This window comes from Trichosurus vulpecula, chromosome 1 (assembly GCF_011100635.1).
Source record: "Trichosurus vulpecula isolate mTriVul1 chromosome 1, mTriVul1.pri, whole genome shotgun sequence".
In the NCBI taxonomy this organism is placed as follows: domain Eukaryota; kingdom Metazoa; phylum Chordata; class Mammalia; order Diprotodontia; family Phalangeridae; genus Trichosurus; species Trichosurus vulpecula.
Window position 1 is genome coordinate 81,344,175 of NC_050573.1, and position 6,179 is coordinate 81,350,353.

Here is a 6,179-nt window from a genome sequence, read left to right on the forward strand (position 1 = left end):
GATCAAAATTTTTGGCACATAAAGCATGCGGCCACACTGTACATTGCTTGTGTAATAATATGAATGTAGAGTAAGGGTTCATAATGTGTGGGGTCTATGAACTTTTTAAAAAAATATTTTGATAACTGAATTCGATCACTTTCTACTGGGATCCACTGAATTTTATATTATGCATTTAAACACATCATTCTAAGGGGGACCATTGGCTTTTCCAGATTGCCAACAGGGTCCATAACCCCTTCAGCAATCTGACCAAAAAAAGCGAAAAAAACCAACATGGAAGGATCATGACTGAGAAGCAGATGTCCCAGACACAAGTGGAGTTGTGGACCAAATTGATTTTTTCATAATTTTAATACTTCAGAACAATTTTCTACCTTTTTCTATACTTACTCCCATACTATTACTGATTCAAGGCCAGAGCTGACTGTAAGTCCTGGAAACTCAGGATGATGAAACAAGGAGTAGTCAGAGTTTATATGGATAAGCAGCTTGTGAACAGTAGCCACCCTACCTATAGCCTTTGGGAATGCCCTGTGATGAAGACTAGTAAGCTTGTGGTTTTGAGCATAGCACCCCTGGTGACTATATTATATTCTACAGTCCCTTTCTATCAGTTAACTGATTTGCTTTTCTGTAAGGCTCACAGAAAGTAGAGCACAAGCTAGGTGTGGATTGTTTTATTAAGTGTCTCTTGGGCTATCCGCCAAGAGTATACCTAGCTTACACCACTGTCACATACAGGTTGAGTTTTATTGTTGTCAATAACAACCTTGAAATATAAACTCAGTAAAGGAATTGCTGGTTAAAAGGGGCATGATGAATTTTTTAAACTTTTCTTGCATGATTCCAAACTTTTCCGAAAGAGTTGGACCAATTCATAATTCCACTCCTAATGAATTAGTGTGCCTGTTTTCCCACAGTTCCACCGATACTGAATTTTTCATCTGAAGTGAGGGCTTACATGTTTGATCTCTATGGGAGCTAGAGTGGTCATCAAAAGAGAAACTGTCAGTAAGGCGCGGTAAGGGGGACAGCCTGAGCAGCTGCTTGGGACAAAAATGAAGCCGCACGAAATGTATGGAGATGGAGCAAGATTTAAATACAAATTGGTTTTTAATCCTCTTTGTCTCCTGGTGGTTTTGCCTTTGATAAATTTCTGGTCCATCCTTTGCTTGGTTTAGGAAGTAGGCATCCGAGAGGGATCGATGTAGAACTGCTTTTGGGAGGGAGGAGGAAAGGAGGAAGATATGGAAATCAGTCGGCACGGCTTTTTGCTGCTGTGATAGCAACTGAAGTGTCTGCTGCGACCAGGACCAGGGATGGGTTTCTTGCAAAAGAGACAAGACTAGATAAAGCAAGACAGAACCAGCAGTTTGTGAAAATCTTGTTTTCAGAGGATGAGATGACAAATTGGACTGCTTCCTCTCTCTACCTTATGTCCCTTGGGGAAGCCCTGACCTGTGAGAAGCCCCAGAAGGTATGCCGTCTGATGAGATCCCATGTACGGCACTTTGCAAACTTTAAAGAGCTAAGTATTAATTGTTGCTGTCTTTGTTACATCTTCCATTAGTCCCTACATGACCTGCAGACGCTAGAGGGATTTGAAGCTTCTCCGTCTGCAGAAACGGTAGAAAGAAATTATGCTGAGCATTCTATGAAGCGGAATAAGTTATGTGACCGCAGTGTGGATGGGCTGTGTAATATAAAGAGAAAGAGTCAGTGGAAATTTCCCAGGGTGGAAGATGGGGAACCAGAGTGATTTTTTCCGATAGTCTGGGGTGGTATTTCACTTTCAAACTGTGTGGAGCTGGGGCATTAGTCGAAGATTTTCAACTGCGTGGGCAGTAGAAATTTTTCAGTCCGTAAGAAGCCTCCTACACGCAGCCCAGAAAAGGGGTTTATGCGGGTACTTCAGGTAGATTCTGGTAATGCCGTTTGATTTGGGCGCAAGGATAGTGCCACCTAGTGGACAAATTATGAAGTGCACCTCCTTTAATGATTAATTGATTTATTAAGTGACGATGTATTTTCTATAAAGTTTATAGAAGACAAAAAAAATAGGCTGCGTATGGATTGATATTACTACTTGAGCACCATAATGTGTCTCATTCTTCATCTATATCCACCACCTCTCTAAGTTAGGTTGTATGAGGAGGAAGGTATGTTTCACTGTCAGTCTTCTGGAGTCAAGATTGATTATTGCTTTGTCAGTCAACAAGCAGTTATTAAGCCTTACTATGTTTGAGGCACTGTACTAAGCCCTTCATCAATTTGTTATCTTTTAATGTTGTTTTCGTGTACATCATTGTGCATATTCTTTACCTTTTTAATCACTTCATAACAGAACCACATCAGTTCAAAATCCCCAAGTTTTTCTGAATTCTTCATATTTGCAATTTGTAATTTCATGTGGTATGATAACGTTCCATTACACTATTATACTGCAATTTACTCGGCCATTTGATGATTGGTGGACATTCTCTTTGTTCCTAGTTTTTTGCCACCACATGCTAATGAGGTAATATCTGATGGAACTCTTTGCTATTTCCTGCCCCACCCTCTACATTTTCAAAACTCCTTGCCTTTCTTGCTTGTGGTATTCCATTCGCCCCCTTCAATCTCCTCAATTACTATGCATCATTGGAAGCCTAAACTAAAAGTCGACTCCTTAATGAAGCCCATACTGGACAATTCACTATAGATGCTTTATACTTTCCCATTCAAAAGCATTACCATATTATTCATAACATGCTCTATTCCTAGAACATCCTCTTTCCTCCCAATTCGCTGCAGCTCAACAAATAACTATTAAGTATGTATTATGTCCAAAGTATTCTATTAAGTACTGGAAATATGGAGACAAAATGAAAAACAATCTCTACCCTCTAGGGGTTTACATTGAACTAGGGAAAACAGCACATAGACAGATAAGTAAATACAAAATAATTTGAAGAAGGGAATTAGGAAAGGCTTTGTGGAAGAGGTAGAACCTGAGATAAACCTTTAAGGAAGCTTGGGCTTCTTTGAGGTGAGTGTTGAGGGAATATATATTACAGATATGGGGCTGGGAGAGATAGCTTGTTCAAAGGCACAGATGTGGGAGACATAATCCTGGGTTCAGGGAACAGACTTGCCCAGGATCACACAGCATTAAGTGTCTGCAATCAGCTTCAAACTGAGGAAGATGTTTTCCTGATTCCAGGCCCAGCACTCTATCCTCCCAGCTGCCCTCAGTGCTGTGGATACAAATATGAAAAGGAAAAATTCTCTGCCCTCAAGAAGCTTACAATCTAATAGGGAAAGACTACACAGAAAAGGAAGCTGAAAAGTGAAGAAGGGGAAAGGGAAGGTACCCAACTTGGATAGAAAAGTCCAGAGTATAAGATCTTAAAAAATGAATCTTCCTGACTCCAAGCTGGTCACTCTATCCACAGCGACACCTAGCTGCCCAATTAGTATCCAACAAACCCAAGGAAACCAACCCCAGGGTTAAAATATTCTATTTGACAAAAACTGAGAAAATAGGAAAGCAGTTTTATACTATTTACCACAATTAGCTCCAAATGAATGCATGTCCTAATATAAAAGGTCAATTAATTTTTTTAAAAGTGGGAGAGAGGAAGGAGATAACTTTTACAATTATGGAGAAGAAAGAAAATTCTTACCTAAAACCAGAGATAAAGATGATCATAAAAGATAAGATGTACAATTTTATTACACAAAACTGAAAAGTTTCTGCACATGAACAATAAAATGCAGTTAAAACTTGAACCTTTCACTGTAGTTAAAAATTTAAAAAAAATAAGGAGAAACAATTAGGAAGATCTTTAAATTTCTCTGATAAAGGTCTAATATAATAATAAAGTTCTAGCATTTATAGCATTTTGCATATGCTACCTCTTTTGATCCTCACAACAACCTTATAGAGTAGGTGCTGTTATTATCTCTATTTTACAGATGGGGAAACTGAGGGTGAGAGAAGGTAAGTGACTTGCCCAGGGTCACACAGCTAGTAAGCATCTGAGGCCAGATTTGAACTCAGGAAAGATGAGTCTTCCTGACTCCTGGCTGGTTCTTCTCATTTCACTTTGCATCAGTTCATGTAAGTCTTTCCAGGTTTTTCTGAAATCTACCTGCTCAACATTTCTTATTGCACAATAACATTCCATTACATTCATATACCACAGCTGTTGAGCCGTTCCTCAATTGATGGGCATCCCTTCAATTTCCAATTTTTTGTCACCACAAAAAGAGCTGCTATAAATACTTTTGTGCATGCATAATAAATTTTCCTCCAAGGTTTGCTTTGGCTACATCCCTAAAGTTTTAGCTCTTGTTGTTTGTTGGTGTCATTGTTCAGTCCTTTCAGTCATGTTTGACTCTTCGTGACCCCATTTGGGGTTTTCTTGGTAACCTTTCTAAAATCTTATTCTAGCCTATAATTTCTCTTGAATACTTTACATGTGGGTTTGTTTTTTCATTTGTTTGTAACCTACTAAGTTTCTGTGAGTCTTTGAGTCCACTTTCTATGTCATAAAATAAAGGCTGCCCTATAAATCCATTATACATTTAGTACCTTGAACTATGGAAGCTTGGGATTCCTTTACCCACCTTTGGGGAGATCCAGATACAAACTACAACATGAGTATAATAGATTTCGCATAGGGGAAGCGTGTTACAAGTGTTAGTAGATTTTCCTGGAGCATTTCTAAGTTGGAGGGAATGCAGGGAATAAGCCAAAAGAGGAAAAAATGATCTTTTTTTTAGATTGACCCTGTATATCCAAACTGGTCCATGTGAACTTTCATTACATGATTGTTGTTGCTGCTGTTCAGCCATTTTCAGTCATGTCCGACTCTTCGTGACCCCATTTGGGATTTTCTTGGCAAAGATTCTGCAGTGGTTTGTCATTTCCTTCTCCAGTTCATTTTTCAGTTGAGGAAACTGAGGCAAACAGGATTAAGTGACTTGCCCAAGGTCCCACAGCTAGTAAGCGTCTGAGGCTGATTTGATGAATCTTCCTGACTCCCGACCTAGCATTCTTTCCACTGTGCCACCTAGATGCCCATATACCCATTACCTATAGCAGATAAACTCTGCTCTTCAAGAGAGTATAGTTGAGATATTCAAGGGCTGAGGATGAAGTGTAGCTAATCTCTCCATATGTGGTAGGAGAAAGGCAGTCTGGGTTAAATAGGAGGCAACCTCTGGAATTTTATCACAGATTCCAGCCCCTACCCAGAGATCTGAGTTCTCACTAGCTTCTTTTTGTTTCTACCCAGGTGTCTTTCCATCCTCAGCCCAGGAATCAACACATGGATTGGATGAGTTAGGAATCCTAACCTCATTGGCTGAAATTTTGAATAACTCACAGTCCAGCACTTTGGCCAGCCCTGCATCCAGCCCTCTGACCGGTCCTTTGCCTCGTCCCCTAAATAATACAATCCCTGGCTCTGTGGCTGTTCTTCCAAACAATCCATTGTTCAGCTTCATAACTGGCACTCTGAATAATCAACTGCCTGGTTCTATAGTTGTATCTCCAGATGGCTTACTGGCAAATCCTTTGCCTTATTCCACAGCTGCCGCTTCAAGCAACTCAGTGATAAGCTCTGGAACTCTCCCTACTTCCGGCAGCCCACTGACAGGTCCTCTGTCTGACTCTAGTAACAGCCCACCAGCAGTCAGGCCTAGGACTGGCCCCACAAACAGCCCTCCTAAGGGCCCCAGCTCCCCAGCAGCCTTTGTAGGCAGTCCACTAACCAGTTCAGTGGCCATCCCTCCAATCATTACACTGTCAAGCTCACAGCCAGGCTCTGCGGATGCTCCCATGGCTCTCCCTCCAATCACTTCCCCGTCTGGCACATTAACAGGCTCTATAAGTAACCCTCCAGGCAATTTGTTGTCCAACCCTATGGTCAACAATGCGCTACTTATTGACCCCAATCAACCCCGCTCCCCTCTGGATACAGCACATCACAGCTCCTCTAGTCCTAAGTCCTCAGCCAACATTCCTGCTTCCGCTACCTCGGTCCCTAAAGGTAACAGGTGTGTGGGGGGAGTGCCAGGGAAGAGTGATTGAGGTTGGTGGGGGAGAGGGGACAGGAGCTGGGAGACAAGAAGTCATGGGGACAGATTGCTTTGGTACTGAAGTAAACATAACCTGTTTTCTGATCCCA